The sequence below is a fragment of the Procambarus clarkii genome, chromosome 35 (genome assembly GCF_040958095.1).
Source record: "Procambarus clarkii isolate CNS0578487 chromosome 35, FALCON_Pclarkii_2.0, whole genome shotgun sequence".
Classification (NCBI taxonomy): domain Eukaryota; kingdom Metazoa; phylum Arthropoda; class Malacostraca; order Decapoda; family Cambaridae; genus Procambarus; species Procambarus clarkii.
Genome location: NC_091184.1, coordinates 36804019 through 36821690, shown reverse-complemented (window position 1 = coordinate 36821690; position 17672 = coordinate 36804019). Strand labels below are relative to the sequence as shown.

General features: G+C 42.2%; 1 long non-coding RNA gene and 1 pseudogene across 1 annotated transcript in view; one reads left to right on the top strand and one right to left on the bottom strand.

Annotated features, from left to right (window-relative positions):
- Positions 1-3720: 3720 nt before the first annotated feature.
- LOC138371454 (uncharacterized) overlaps positions 3721-17672 on the bottom strand; it is an 81660-nt gene continuing 67708 nt past the window's right edge. Inside the window, exon 3 of the long non-coding RNA XR_011230488.1 lies at positions 3721-4019. This is a non-coding gene — a long non-coding RNA (uncharacterized lncRNA). The remainder of the gene's footprint in view (positions 4020-17672) is intronic.
- On the top strand, positions 10312-11396 carry LOC138371302 (uncharacterized; annotated as a pseudogene).

Sequence of the window (17672 nt, the reverse complement as noted above, 5' to 3'; positions counted from 1 at the left end):
AAACTTCTATGAGAGATGCGGCGGTAAATGTTACAAATGTTCCTATTGGTCCGGTGTGCGAGATCCTGCCGATGGATTGGTGAGCGAGACAAGGACTCTCACGGTGCTGGCCAATGGTGACGCCTCTTACTTGGCACACAAACATTCATCAGAGGAATGTGGGTGAGTAGCGTTTGGTGACCGGTGGAATGTGAGGTGATGTTGAGCTGAGGGAGGCAGACGATGGCGGTCGAGGGGCCAATACCTCCCAGCCCTGCCACCACCACCTCCTCCTATACCTCACATTTCCTACATTCCCACATTCGCTACAATCATACATCTTAACTCAAAATAACAGCAGTCATCCCACCTACCTGGTAATACAGGCAGTTCTTGTATGATTAGTCGAATATATTCACTACCTTGCTCTCAATATGAAGGTTCTTTTTACTAGATCCGTGAATGTATATATGTACTACTGTTGCTCTTTATCATAGCCACGTTTTAAATATCCGGAGATGATAATTGTTCACTTTATTACTCTCCGTCACAGGCCGCATTTGTCCCAACGTGTGATAAAAATATTTTAGAGGTGTTATCCCAGAAATAAATATAATTTCATTTATATCATACGTATTTCACATTCTTGTATCTGTTGCACTTTCATTGTCTAGTGTGTTTCGTACCCAGTCACTTAAGTTCGTACGAGTCCAACTGAGTCTTCAGCACTTTCCGCGCAACACTTTACGTATTTTTTGATAAATTGCGTATTGGCTTGGTATGTGTGCGTAAGTGGCGATCACAGCTTTGTTCATTGTGATGAGAAGCGACAGGTTTGGAGCACATGTGGTACACAAGAGCGTGTCCTTCAGCGCTCTAAGCACTCTACCAGCATAACTGTTGCCTACATAATTCTACCATATGCGACCTTCGACTTTATCCTTCACTCTCTTCTACTGTTCCTTTTGTGCCGTATAATTAGTATCTGCCACAGTGCGTGGTTAATGTTTGACGTGGGTCTTTAGGCCGATACGGGTCATATACGCTCCTCAAATTGATTGAATATAGTGATTACTGATCATTATATCATGTTTATGTTTCATGTCTTGTTCGAAAGTTAATTACCAATGCACTCCCACTTCCGTCTCTTGCCGCTTACCTGCTTGTTAAAGGGTTCATTTATATTATGAGCTCGGCTTATTTTCCCTTTCCTTAGAAATCCACTTACCGTTGGCTACGTTCACCGACGATCGTACCCTCGGCTGCGTTCACCGGTGCGACGATCCAGGTACCTCGGCTACGTTCACCGGTGCTACGATCCAGGTACCCTCGGCTACATTCACCGGTGCTACGATCCAGGTACCCTCGGCTACGTTCACCGGTGCTACGATCCAGGTACCCTCGGCTACATTCACCGGTGCTACGATCCAGGTACCCTTGGCTATGTTCACCGGTGTAACGATCCAGGTACCCTCGGCTATGTTCACCGGTGCGACGATCCAGGTACCCCCGGCTACAGTTCACCGGTGCTACGATCCAGGTACCCTTGGCTATGTTCACCGGTGTAACGATCCAGGTACCCTCGGCTATGTTCACCGGTGCGACGATCCAGGTACCCTTGGCTACGTTCACCGGTGCGACGATCCAGGTACCCTTGGCTACGTTCACCGGTGCTACGATCCAGGTACCCTTGGCTATGTTCACCGGTGTAACGATCCAGGTACCCTTGGCTACGTTCACCGGTGCGACGATCCAGGTACCCTTGGCTATGTTCACCGGTGTAACGATCCAGGTACCCTCGGCTATGTTCACCGGTGCTACGTGATTTGCTAGTTAGTCCTATGGTCGTGCATGCTTTAGAGTAAACATTCCATTGGCCCTCGCGTTTGTCAGACTACCACAAGCTGTCAAGTGCAGCGATATTATCATATTAAACTGATTATTATTAGTAATGAATACAAAGATATCACTTCCAACTTTATACAGCGAATATATATATATATGTGTTTCAGTACCATAGATATATGATATAATTTGGTTGATGAGTAATTGAAATGTGGCAACAGGGTTTAAAAGTTGAGTAAGAGTTAGGCAATTAGGACGTTCGTCACTCTAGGGTTGAGTGTCCTAGGCTTGATCAGCAGACACTCGCATTTAGGACGTTCGTCACCCTAGGGTTGAATGTCCCAGGCTTGATCAGCAGACACTCGCATTTAGGACGTTCGTCACCCTAGGGTTGAGTGTCCTAGGCTTGATCAGCAGACACTCGCATTTAGGACGTTCGTCACCCTAGGGTTGAGTGTCCTAGGCTTGATCAGCAGACATTCGCATTTAGGACGTTCGTCACCCTAGGGTTGAGTGTCCTAGGCTTGATCAGCAGACACTCGCATACACCACAAGTGGATTTGCTCACTCCGTAACTATCCTGGACACGGAGGCTAGGCTGAGCGACATATGGCTCTTGCTGTAAGAAATTCCACTGAACAGCGTATGTGTTGGAGAGAAAGGTGAGCGTTCGTTATTGGCTTGTCAGTGGAGTGTGGTGGTGCGTGTCTCTGTGTACTCTCCGAACTAAAATCTTATACGTGTCCTTAAGATAAAAGTAGATGTGAAGAAAATAGTTGAGCATGCCCAGAATGTGTTTACCCCATGTCCTGTTGGGAAATGTGTGCCCAAGTGCAGACACTTCCCTGTACACACAAGAGAATGTGCACAGAGCCAGACGGAACTACACAGAGGTATGCGAGTACATGTGTGTGTGCACGTACGCACACACACACATAACTTGTGTAAGGAATCATTCAGAACCTTGTATACCACTTATGTCAGACCAATCCTAGAGTATGCAGCTCCAGCCTGGAGTCCATATCTAGTTACCCAGTAAGAGAAGATTCGAAGGTATGCCACCAGACTAATCCCAGAATTGAAAGGTATGAGCTACAAGGAAAGGTTACGGGAGCTAAACTTCACTTCGCTGGAAGACAGAAGAGTAAGGGGAGACATGATCACCACCTACAAAATTCTCAGAGGAATTGACAGGGTAGACAAATACAATCTATTTAGCATGGGTAGAACACGAACAAGGGGACACAGGTGGAATCTTAGTACCCAAATGAGCCACAGAGACATTAAAAATAATTTTTTCAGTGTAGAGTAAGGGGCTAGGTGGTGGTATATATATAATCTGATCTAACAAAATAATCTGCATTAACAAATAATCTATTTGTTAATGCAGATTATTTGAAACTGTGTATGGAGTCTGCCTTCACCACATCCCTTCCCAATGAATTCCATTTCTTAACAAATGGAATGCATTAACAAATAGATTATTTGTTAATGCATTCCATTTGTTAAGAAATGGAATTCATTGGGAAGGGATGTGGTGAAGGCAGACTCCATACACAGTTTCAAATGTAGATTTGATAGAGCCCAGTAGGCTCAGTAATCTGTACACCAGTTGATTGACAGTTAAGAGGCGGGACCAAAAAGCCACAGTTCAACCCCCGCAAGCACCACTAGGCGAGGACACACACACACACACGAGAGCAAGAACAGCGAGGGTGGCCAACTAGCGAGCCGGTCTCTCGCACGTGTGTGTGTGGTCATATTGGTTTAGCGCTTTCAACGCATAATTATCTTACCTTGTATGTATGTGTGTGCATATAAGTGCGTGTGTATTTACTATTTGTATCTGCACAATCGAGCTATTAGCTCGTATTCATAGGTAAATAAATACAAGGAGAAATCTAGAGATTTATAAGTGTGGGTACAACTCAGTCTACGATTCTCCTAACCCCCTTTAATGGTAGGGGGCCCAGAAAAATAGGGTGAGACGAATTGTTGCCCGACTCCGGCTTCTAGCTGTCCGCCAGGTCTTACGTCTGCCCTCTGGATCAATGGAGGACCATCGAACAGTTGTATACTCGAAGTCGAGTTCATCTGGATGTTGATTACTGGTGTCAGCTCCCGAGTGAAGACAGCATCAAGCATACGAAGCCTAATACGGTCGTCGGTGCGTGTGATTATTGTCGTATCTTTCCCTATGAAAGTGAGGGAGAAAGGGAAGTATCAGGGGAAAGCAGCCAAATCATTACGACTATATAGCATTTGGAAGAGGTCAAGATAAGGATTTCAGATGGGGACGGGGGAAAGGGATGGTACCCAACCAATTGTTTATGTAATAATCTAAGATGAGGTCTGATAAAGACCTTTTGTGCCCTCTGTAATGCTTTTTGCGCTACCGCTCACACGATGAGTATGGGGTGCACAATAAACTAGCCGCCTCCGGCGGCAACAATCAATCACTTTGACAGTCGGGGATTGACCCATCAAACCCAAGTGGTTGGACACTATGCAAGTGAATGATATATATATATATATATATATATATATATATATATATATATATATATATATATATATATATATATATATATATATATATATATATATATATATATATATATATATATATATATATATATAAATGTGTGTGTGTCTGTGCGCGTGTACTTACCTTATTGTGCTTGCGGGAATTGAGCTTTGGCTCTTTGGTCCCGCCTCTCAACTGTCAATCAACTGGTGTACTGATTCTTGAGTCTGCTGGGCTCTATCTAATTTACATTTAAAGCTGTGTATGGAGTCAGCCTCCACCACATCACTGCCTAATGCATTCCATCTGTTAACTACTCTGACAATGAAAAAGTTCTTTCTAACGTCTCTGTGGCTCATTTGGGTACTAAGTTTCCACCTGTGTCCCCTTGTTCGTGTTCCACCCATGTTAAACAGTTTGTCTTTGTCCATCCTGTCAATTCCTGTGTGTGTGTGTGTGTGTGTGTGTGTGTGTGTGTGTGTGTGTGTGTGTGTGTGTGTGTGTGTGTGTGTGTGTGCGCGCTCGCGTGCGTGCGTGTGCGTGTGCTGCCTCAGCCAGACAATGGCGCGTCGTCTGCCGCCGCCCTGCTGGTGGTGGTGATGGCCTTCTTCAGACATACTACGCCTGTCCCTCCTCCGCTCACGGACTGATGCACCTGTTGTGGTGGACGGGGCTAGGGGTCACACATGATGGACGGGGCTAGGATCACACTTATGGTAGATGACGATAGGATCACTTGTGGTGGACGGGGTCTAGGATCACTGCTGCAAAAGACTAAGCTAAGATCAATGATCGTGGAAAAGTAGTTGTTCTAGCTGGTAATTGTCATTCTGTGATCATTGTTGCAGTTGTTGTTGTGTTAGGCTCATTGTTGCACATGTCACCTTCGAGAACAGCTACTGTTATTGACGAACCGGACTAGCTATTCTTGCATGTGAAGCAGGAGAGAGGAGAGCGAGCCTAGTCAACAGATATATACCAGCTGAAATAGCCACTGTGGTATATTCAATATAAACCACATACACATGAGCGTGATCAACATAAACCACATACACATAAGCGTGATCAACATAAACCACATACACATAAGCGTGATCAACATAAACCACATACACATGAGCGTGATCAACATAAACCACATACATATAAGCGTGATCAACATAAACCACATACACATAAGCGTGATCAACATAAACCACATACACATAAGCGTGATCAACATAAACCACATACACATGAGCGTGATCAACATAAACCACATACACATGAGCGTGATCAACATAAACCACATACACATAAGCGTGATCAACATAAACCACATACACATGAGCGTGATCAACATAAACCACATACACATGAGCGTGATCAACATAAACCACATACACATAAGCGTGATCAACATAAACCACATACACATGAGCGTGATCAACATAAACCACATACACATGAGCGTGATCAACATAAACCACATACACATGAGCGTGATCAACATAAACCACATACACATGAGCGTGATCAACATAAACCACATACACATAAGCGTGATCAACATAAACCACATACACATAAGCGTGATCAACATAAACCACATACACATGAGCGTGATCAACATAAACCACATACACATGAGCGTGATCAACATAAATACACATGAGCATGATGACCGCAGTGCGCACTAACAAATGCTCCCACTGGTATTTAGAACGCACGCCCAGTAAAAAGCTCCCGACGTAATAAAAGAACTAATTTGCTAAAGAAAATGTTCCGCACCTTTGTTCTGTGTTTACATTGGCTAAAACGTATTGTTGACTTTCGGCGCCTTGTCTCTCTCCCCATAAGAGTCAATGTAACTATTTGACTTAGCTACGACTAATTTTTGCGTGCAATACGTTTTATATAACACAATTTACAGAATAAAAATACATTATAGTGAAAATTCGGGACTATTCTAGCGCTTGCCTTGATGGTGTGTGGCACGGCACTTGGGTTCAACATATCTCTGAATATGCCAAAAATGTCTCTGAAAAACTCGTCTTTCTTTTCTGGTACTTGTTCTGTTCTTTCACAACTGCTCACATTTTACCCAGAAAAACCAACACGTCCTAAAACTGATTACTGTTCTCACGTCTTAGAGAGGCGCACGACGATTAAATATTATTTTACCTGCCTTAACTAAATGCTGTTGGGTTCTGTCCCTTGATGGGTGGTTATGGGTATAACTTTAATCACTCTCCCAGCCATGCTTGCCCTTTACCATCATTTATGTTACCATTTCTATAATGGGAGCCGGTCGGCGATATATAAAGGTGTATAACACCCAACAAAGTTCACCATTTGGTCACCACTTGGTCCGGGAGACATCTCCCGTCACGCAGGGTGCAGTTGCGCCTCCACAGATCTCCAGTATCATCTTTTGATACTGGTAATGGCTCGAAAGGGCCACCACTTACGGGCTATTCATGCCCGTGCCACCTCTTGGGTGGCTTAATCTTCATCAATCAATCAATCCAACAAAGTTATGGTAATGTTTATCAACTTCGCTGTTGTTAAACTGTTGTCCCATCATAGTTATAGAGGCGACCAGCTTGTTTAGTTTGAATGAAACAATATGTTCTCGACACACAACCGGGAATCCCGGGTTCGATTCCCAAGCGGGAAAGAAATAGCTGGGCATGTTTCCCATTACCTATGACCTCTGTTCACCTTACAGTAAAAAGGTTCTCTGGCGTTACGCAATTGTTGTGTGAGATAGTTCCATCCTGAGGAAGGTCACTAGCTGACCTTGGGGCACCTCCATACAACCCTAAAGTTTATATATATATATATATATATATATATATATATATATATATATATATATATCACGAAAATAAACACGTGATTAAGAATGTGACAATGTCAGACCACGGAGGAAAATGAAACAGGAAATTTCCTTAAGTACTTTCGTATATTAAATACATCTTCAGAAGGAATGAATTCCTTCTGAAGATGTATTTAATATACGAAAGTACTTAAGGAAATTTCCTGTTTCATTTTCCTCCGTGGTCTGACATTGTCATATATATATATATATATATATATATATATATATATATATATATATATATATATATATATATATATATATATATATATATATATATATATATATATAATATGTATATATTCACAGGCTTTCTGTCCCCGACGAAACGAATTAATTATTGACCTGAGCGTAGGACTTGCTGGGGCCGGGCAGAAGTGACCTCACCCTTGAGGCTACTGTATTACTGAACACTGATGTCTCACCACCCTTGAGGCTACTGTATTACTGAACACTGATGTCTCACCACACTTGAGGCTACTGTATTACTGAACACTGATGTCTCACCACACTTGGTGATCTTGTCTACGGGGAGGGACCATATAGCTCTATTTCAAGAGCTATATATGTACAGTAAGTCATTATGCATTAATGGTAGGTCTTATCACTAATACATAATTGTTTGACCAATGGAGATATTACAGTCATAGGGGAGCTGCTGTTTATTATTAGTCCTCACAATACACTACTTGTTTCTTAATCTCATGTGTCGTTTATCTACTGGGAGCGAAATATGGATACAGTGCAAGGATTTCAGGTATTTTATCCTTAGTAATAAGATAGGTTGACATATCATACAACGTGAGTTTAAATTTATCTCTAAATGGCTCAATTTTACTACAGTCCAAGATATAGTGTTCGAGTGTGTGTCCCTGTCTTTGTCCACATACTTTACACTTTACTTCATCTAGATCCCTATACAAGCTCAACTGCCAGAGATACTTGTAGCCAAGTCTTATACGAGCTGTGACAACATCTGTTAGTCTACTGACTTTGTTACTTGCCCCATACACATGTTTTACTTCACACATTTCATTGTGATAAACAATGGACCTGCTAGTTCCAGTTTGCACAGTTCTACTTTCTTCAAATCAATCCAGGAGTTCTTGTCTAATGACACTTTTAAGGGACCTACTTGATAACTCAAGATTCCGTTCAATACTGTCTATTTACTGCAGTCAAAACAAGCTATTTTTAACCACGACCGCTAGCGTGATATAGTTAATAAAGGCGTGACATTAAGACATGCACACTGTAAGCCTTAGTTCATACTGGGAGTCCTAGTTCATACTGGGAGTCCTAGTTCATACTGGGAGTCCTAGTTCATACTGGGAGTCCTAGTTAATACTGGGAGGCCTATTTCATACTGGGAGTCCTAGTTTATACTGGGAGTCCTAGTTCATACTGGGAGTCCTAGTTCATACTGGGAGTCCTAGTTAATACTGGGAGTCCTAGTTCATACTGGGAGTCCTAGTTCATACTGGGAGTCCTAGTTCATACTGAGAGTCCTAGTCCATACTGAGAGTCCTAGTACATACTGAGAGTCCTAGTCCATACTGAGTCCTAGTCCATACTGAGAGTCCTAGTCCATACTGTGAGTCCTAGTCCATACTGAGAGTCCTAGTCCATACTGAGAGTCCTAGTAGATACTGATAAACAATCCATCAACGGTAAGACAGCTGTCTCCAGCTCGGGGTGGATAAGGCCAGACCGCGGCCTCCGAGACCAGGGACCGGCTATGGTGGGCATAACGCAGCTGGAGGGTAGACCAGGTGTCTCCCAACAGCTGTGGTTGCGACCTTGACTTGGGGAAAGGGAGGTGGGATGGGGGGGGGGGATTGTGACTAGGAGAAATCTTAGTTATTGTTTAATTTTGATGGGAGGAAGATGGGCGTATAAACGCAAGCGTCCAGCAGATATGGACAAAAATTCGTGCAATGCGAATGTTTGTCCATATTTATACAACTATAAATACAGTTAATGACAAGAGAATGTGATAATTACATTACACTAATGATCAACTTAAAGCATTAATACAATGTCAGAGATGAGGCATAATCATTTTTATTCCAGGTAAAGCGATAGTCAGTCGTGCCTGCTGCTCTCTCGTGTTCCAGCAGACACGTGGGTGGTGTTCCAGCAGACACGTGGGTGGTGTTCCAGCAGACATGTGGGTGGTGTTCCAGCAGACATGTGGGTGGTGTTCCAGCAGACACGTGGGTGGTGTTCCAGCAGACATGTGGGTGGTGTTCCAGCAGACACGTGGGTGGTGTTCCAGCAGACATGCGGGTGGTGTTCCAGCAGACGCCTGGATGGTGTTCCTCAAACAAGAAGACAATAATGGGCATAATTATCATCGAGAGCACGTTAACGACCCCACACTGAACAATGGCTGTTGTCGTGATCAGCCCCCCCGTCCCCCGCAGGCACTCGGACTGTATCTTGCAGAGGTTGGTAAGCCTGACTCACCCACTCTTATTGGTAATTATATGCGGGAAGGTCCATAGGATTAAAGAATTGGGCTCATGTTAAGGTTTAAAAATACTACTACTACTACTACTACTACTACTACTACTACTACTACTACTACTACTACTACTACTACTACTACTAATAATAATAATAATAATATTAATTACCAATTACCAGTATTATGACTACAGGACAACTGCTATGGTAAGGCTACTTAACTGGAAATATGGAGAAGTCAGTTAGTGCTGGAGAGACTTTTAAGGTCATCATCGTTCAGTAGCTGTGCCTGGGGAGTCCAAGGACACGGGTTCGATCCCATTGTATAATCCTAAGATTTTCTCATAGTAATATGGATCCCAGTGAAGCTGAACTCAACGCTAATATAAAATTCCTGATAAATGGAGTTAAACGATAAGGGAGTGTTTGTGAGGAGGAGTGAGGGTGTGCGTGTGACGAGCAGGGGCACACATATACACGGATATACATACATATACATATACAGGGAAACACAAAGGATATTAGTATCAGGAGGAAGTCTTTGAGCCTCATCTCACCAAGACACTGAGCAAGAGAGAGATGTATTACGAAGATGGTGTTTCAACGTGATCTTTGAGGTATGTGCAATATGGCTACTGCAATATGGGCAGCCCAAGACGTCTATGCTCAGCCACCGACTACAAGAATGTGGTCGTGAGCTCTTACAAATCTTCACTGAAAGCCCAAACACGTTTGGTGAGGAGACAGGTACTTGCCGCTAGGACACGGAGACGGGAGAGTCCGTGCAGGGAGCACCACAACTGTCTACTGCACCCTTCATTACTTGATGACCTTACTGACCTCACCTTGACCTCTCTGTGACCTAACTGACGACAGCGTGACCCTTAACCTCACTACACCTTGACCTCTCAGTAACGTCACTACACCTTGACCTCTCAGTAACGTCACTACACCTTGACCTCTCAGTAACGTCACTACACCTTGACCTCTCAGTAACGTCACTACACCTTGACCTCTCAGTAACGTCACTACACCTTGACCTCTCAGTAACGTCACTACACCTTGACCTCTCAGTAACGTCACTACACCTTGACCTCTCAGTAACGTCACTACACCTTGACCTCTCAGTAACGTCACTACACCTTGACCTCTCAGTAACGTCACTACACCTTGACCTCTCAGTAACGTCACTACACCTTGACCTCTCAGTAACGTCACTACACCTTGACCTCTCAGTAACGTCACTACACTTGACCTCTCAGTAACGTCACTACACCTTGACCTCTCAGTAACGTCACTACACCTTGACCTCTCAGTAACGTCACTACACCTTGACCTCTCAGTAACGTCACTACACCTTGACCTCTCAGTAACGTCACTACACCTTGACCTCTCAGTAACGTCACTACACCTTGACCTCTCAGTAACGTCACTACACCTTGACCTCTCAGTAACGTCACTACACCTTGACCTCTCAGTAACGTCACTACACCTTGACCTCTCAGTAACGTCACTACACCTTGACCTCTCAGTAACGTCACTACACCTTGACCTCTCAGTAACGTCACTACACCTTGACCTCTCAGTAACGTCACTACACCTTGACCTCTCAGTAACGTCACTACACCTTGACCTCTCAGTAACGTCACTACACCTTGACCTCTCAGTAACGTCACTACACCTTGACCTCTCAGTAACCTCACTACACCTTGACCTCTCAGTAACCTGACAGACCTCAGCTTGACCTTTCTGTGACATGCCGATGATCTCAGCTTGTGTATGGGTATATGGAGACCATATGGGTATATATGGGCATGGAGTCAGGGGTAAAATCATTAAGATATTTTAAATAAAATTCACGACGTAAGAAATCGCTAGGTTGTTCCTTGATTATTTGCGACAAGTACTCTAATGCTACACACACACACAGTGCCACTCTGTTTCTCCCAGGTGGAAAGGGGTCAGCTCAACCTTCGGGTCCTCTGAAACACAATGGTAACACCCACAGTTAAATCTGGGTGTTACGGGCCAGCGTTAGGGCTCACAGAAGAATTAGTCCATTTAATATTTAAAATATACAAATATATTTCATAATTTCACTACTCCTTTTACCCAATATCATGACTGAAGAAAGATATACAGGTTTCGTAAACAGTTGGTAATTTTATATTTCTTCTCACAAAGTAATGTTTTAAATATACCCTTCTGCGCCCAGTCAAAAGTATCGTTACACCCAGACCGGTGGAATTGTCTTAACTGATAAGGAATATATAAACATGGAGACGGTCCTGGCTTTCTTTATGATCTCCCAAAGCACTTTTCACAACTGAATTCCTTGACGTAAATATATATAATTTTAACTTCAAGACAAATTTGGATCATAAAATGCTCAGAATGCAGCTTTGAAATGTTATAATAATAATTAGCTTTGGTTTTGGTTAGTTAAAATTTCATCTTATTTGAAAGGGAATTTGTGAGTGTGTGATGGAAGGTCTGGAATCCCACCTCACCGCCGGCTCCCAACAAGCATGAGCATATTTCTGTCCTCTCCGTCCTCTCCGTCCTCTCCTATCCTGTCTATCTACTTCCCGTTTCTCTGGCTCTCTTTTACGTATCTATGATCCTTTCTTTTTCCTCCTTCCCCTGTGTCTGTCTTCACTGCTTCACTTTCTCTTTTTTTTTCCTGTGCGACCGCCCCTCTTTCACTCTCTTATCTTTCTTCTATATTTACTCAACCGGTCTCTTGTATTTCATCGTTACACATTTACCCTTCCTCGTTTCCTGCTCTTGCTCCCGTTCTTACATATCTGTCTCATTGTCTCCTCCACTCTTCACCTCTCCTATACTCATTCCCTCTTCCCGTCTATGGTTCAGGCCACGCTGGGCTCTCTTAGAGCACCCGTCCAGCCTCCCTCCTGTCTCCTTGTGTCTTCCCTTCGTGACGTGAACACGTGACGGTTGCTGTCTGTCCCTAAAGTGTTCCTGTCTGTTCCTCCTTCTACCTGACCTGAAGCATCTCCCGTTCTCTCGTTATCTTCATAGGAAGCCTCTCGGGAATATCTTTTCTTACCAATCACAAATACCTTCTTTATTTGAGAGTATTTTCCGTCTCAGCCCCACATTCCTGGACATAACGTCTCCATGCATTTATGACTCGTTCTTGATCTTAAATCTGTACATATTCCAACTCAGGTCTTGTTGGACGGGTGTCTGTCGGTGGCCGCAGCCTCGCCTGTCTCCATTAATCTATTACGGCACACCTGCCAGATGTCCAGGTAGCTCACCTGTGCTGAATAGGCTTCCCTTGGCCTGCTACTTTCCTTACTCCAGCCGCACAACACACTCTCTCTCTCTCTCTCTCTAATATTTGGTCATAAAGAATTAGCACTAAGGTATCTTTGTGTATTCTACAAGCTATGACCTCTCTTTTTCTTAAGCAAGACTAGAGTTCATTAGAGCTGACACTGAGGCATCTATAGCAATTGCAAACAAGAGCCGTTTATCCTACCTCAGTTCAACTGAAGCCCTGCCCCTGGAGACTGATTTATTAACTAAGATTACTAATTTGTTAAATAAGAGACTAATTTTAAATAAGATTATTATTTAAAGTATCAGAATAAACTTCATTTAAATCTAACAATGATATAAGGAAGACGATAAAGCAGTAGCTAACAGTGTGCCAGAGCCTTCATAAGACCGGTTGACAACCTGTTGATGAGTCAGCCTAGGAATAAATGATTGCTGTAGATGTGATGTTCTTGAGAAAAGCACTTCCAGCACGAGACTGTTGATGGCTGAGAGCCTTGTGTTATGGGCGCTACCTACTGGCTGTCCACACATGTCAGGTGTGGATCTTTCTCTCCTTATTTTAATAATTAAACTTTACTCACTTTCTCAGATGTGCAAATTATTATTGACTTTATGAGGCTGTTCTTATTTGCCCCCCCAATTGTTTTCACTCATATATATCTTTTGGAACATGCTATGGTAATTAATTTTTATAAGCGCACTTTGGCAGTTCCAGTTTTCTGTGACTCTAACCTCCAACCATATTTAATTAAACACTTCTTCTTCTTCTGAATATTTACAATGTGAATAAGTTATTATGCGTTTACATCTTGATCTGGTTGTTTAAACACCTTGTTCATATTAGGTCTTTTATATCTTCCCTTGTTCTTCACTGTGCAAGACTGGTGTACACCTTCTGTCATATCTCTCGTTGCTCTATACCCTGCAAGGTCTACACTTCAGTCCTTTTAGTCTAAGTTAATTAAAAGCATTCCTGGAGCTGGGCATTAACTTTGTCATTGTTCGTTGCGTGTTTTCAAGATAACTTATATACAGTGAGTATGGTGATCAAAAGTGAGTATAATGGAAGTGTGACTAGTACATTATTATTCTTGCTGCTATCACTTGCGGGTTTATATATAAGGCTTAGTATGCTGTTGGCATTGTTACATACAGTAATACACCGCTTTCTTGGTTGTTGTTGGTTTAGATTCAGCTGCTGGGAACAAAAAGTTCCAAGTAGCACGGGCTATGGTGAGCCCCTTGTAGTGGACTTCACTTCACACAGGAGCAGGGCTGTAACTTCTGTGGCTTTCTTGGTTCGTGATGTTTACTAAATATTAATAACACATAACTTTCCCAAACGTACACATTTATACTTGTCAACACTGAACTGCGGAGATGACACCCCACCATACCTCGTGGTGCTCTCTGGGACACACACACACACACACACACACACACACGCACACACACACACACACACACACACACACACACACACACACACACACACACACACACACACACACACACACGAATGCATTAGGAAGTGATGTGGTGGAGGCTGACTCCATATACAGTTTCAAGTGTAGATATGATAGAGCCCAGTAGGCTCAGGAACCTGTACACCTGTTGATTGACGGTTGAGAGGCGGGACCAAAGAGCCAGAGCTCAACCCCCGCAAGCACAATTAGGTGAGAACAATTAGGTGAGTACACCCAACGTTGTATACCTCATATGTCAAACCAATACTGGAACATGCTGCTCCAGCTCCAGCGAGTCCATATGGTATCACACACATAACTAAGCTAGAAAAGGTTCTGAGGTATGCCACCAGGCTAGTCCCCGAGCTGATGGGAATGAGCTACGGGGAAAGATTACTGGAACTAAACCTCTGACACTGGAAGACAGAATAGTTAAGGGAAACATGATCACTTCCTATACAATTCTCGTGTTAGCCTGCCTCAGCTCTGCTCTTTAACTTTGCATCTGCAAACATCGACGTATAGGGCTCTAGTAATCATCGACATATATAAACTCTAGTAGATAGCTCAGTAACATAAATAACAAACAGTATGGCTTCCAGCACCGATCCTTGAGGAACTCTGCTATTTTACCCTATACCAGTCTGACTTCTCGGCTCCCCCCCCCTCACTGTGACTGACTCTTGTCATGTATTTCATTACTCAGTACTCTTCCACTTACTTCCGCCTGCTTCGCAAGTTCATGTAGTATCTCTTGTGAGATACGTGTCAAGTGAGAGAGACACACACACGCCACTTTCAGTCTAAGAAGCAGCGGCAGTACGTAACCAGAGTTAAATGGCCAAGATGGTCGTTCGTTTAACATTTCCAAGATAACATACCTTCGGCTAACCTAAGACTTGGCTAATTTGACTGAGGTAATTTTATATGACTTGGTTGAGGTCCTGTTAGCGCCGCCTGCCGCCTCTTGGATCATTTAGAAAGTGCTTGCTGGTGTAGCCTCATCTATATGAGACTTTATGGAAGAATAATAATTTTGGAGTTGAACCAAAATCTGCATTTTACTTGGCATTAATTTCGTTCAAGGCCTAGTTTAAATATCGAATGATTCTAGTCAAAATTAAATTTCAGTATGAATCCTGAATACATTAGGAACAAAATTGGGTAAATCTTGAGTGGCCAGACCTCCCTTACCTCAGTTACCTGCTGAAGCCTAGCGACCACACCCCCCTCGCCTTCCTCACTTCTACCCCATCACTGTCACAACACAAACTCTTCAACACATACTTATTTAGTTTAAAAACGTCTTCGTATATTTGAGAAGAATGCCTGAGACGAGTTCCACCACAATAGAAACTAGAAGCTTCTTCCATTAATTTTGTTGAAACTCTAAAAGTAAATAAAATATAAAGTCAAATACAAAATAAAAGATTTAGGTGCCAATCAAATTGGTATGTGAATACGGCCGCAAGTTCAGTTTCCGTTACGCAGTTTATATACATAACTAGCCTCTCTCTCTCTCTCTCCTCTGACGTAACAATAAATAATAATAAAATATTATTGATTATGATTCTCTAAAATTTGAGTGTATAAACACTGAAAGAGTTGAAACAAATTAAGCACATGTTATTAACTGAATAAGCAAAATTGAAACTTAGGTGATTATGTTTTCATGTCGGTAGCCTTCAAGGACAGCTTTTGCAGATGCGGCAGGAATACCTAATCAGCACGACACGCTCCGCTAATCCCAGTAATGTCAGTAAAAAAAGAGAGCTTGAAGAATGCCAGCTACGCCGCACATCAAAGGCGGACTCTTATACCTGTGTCTATACCGAAAATCTGCAGTAACTGGGTACAATGGTGGGGCTGGCCATGACGACATGGGCGCGCTATGGCGTCGTGTGGGTAGGCGAGGCATTCTCCAGCATCCAGCTGATTTCTCACCAAGAATGTTGGATTTCAATGTGTCATGTTTGCAGTGGTATTCGGCTTCGAGGAAAACTTTACCATCGGTTTCGACGAACAAATTTAAGACTCACAAAGATAAGTTTCAGAATTATACAATATTCATTAACTGAATATCCATCCGAATGTGTGTATAGTTGTATATGCACAGTGTACACAATTCCCCTCCATATATATGCATATATATATATATATATGTATATAATATATATATATATATATATATATATATATATATATATATATATATATATATATATATATATATATATATATGTATATAATATATATATATATATATATATATATATATATATATATGCAAATTTGGCCTTGCATAGTAGGCTGAGAAGTGAGTTCTGGCTACTAGTAATATATATATATATATATATATATATATATATATATATATATATATATATATATATATATACACTGCCAGAATGCAGTACTCGGCCTATTATGCAAGGCTCGATTTGCGTAATAAGCCATAAGATTTTCCTGAATTTATATAAAAAAATTTCTTATGAAATGATAAAGCTATACATTTCATCATGTATGAGTTAATTTTTTTTAATTTAGTTAAAACTAACGTAGATATATGACCGAACCTAACCTACCCTACCTAACCTAACCTATCCTAACCTAAACTATCATAACTAAGTCAATAACTAATGTTTATAATATAATAATATTAATTCAGATAAAACAACAGGAACTTTTCGTTTGAAAATAAAGAAAATCACTCAGCTTATTAGGCAAATCGGGCCTTGCATAGTAGGCCGAGAAGTGCGTTCTGGCTACTAGGTACGACATATATGCGAATAAGCTTGAATGATCCGCAAGCCAATATGCAACTTCTCACTCGTGATTAACCTGCGCCTTGATTGGTTGGGTTAGTTACCTCTTGACTCCTTTATAACAAGGCAAGCATTACCTTGCTTGCCAAATATTTGAAATACTGTTACTGCCGAACTCCTTATCAAACGTCTGACGTTGAAACTCTGATTGTAGCAACAGGGGGATAGGCCTTCTCTACTACTCTACTCTACTCTACTCTACAATAGGCTACTACTCTACCCTATTATTTTTGGACGTCCTAATTCCCAGGGAAGCAAAATTTCAGACCAAACAGACATGCTTTAGACCACTGGCCGTTGTAGGAAACATAGTAATTAATTATCAAAGAAGGCACCAAGCCGGGAAGGCTATGTAGCACCATCAAATGTAGGAAACAAAGAATATCTCC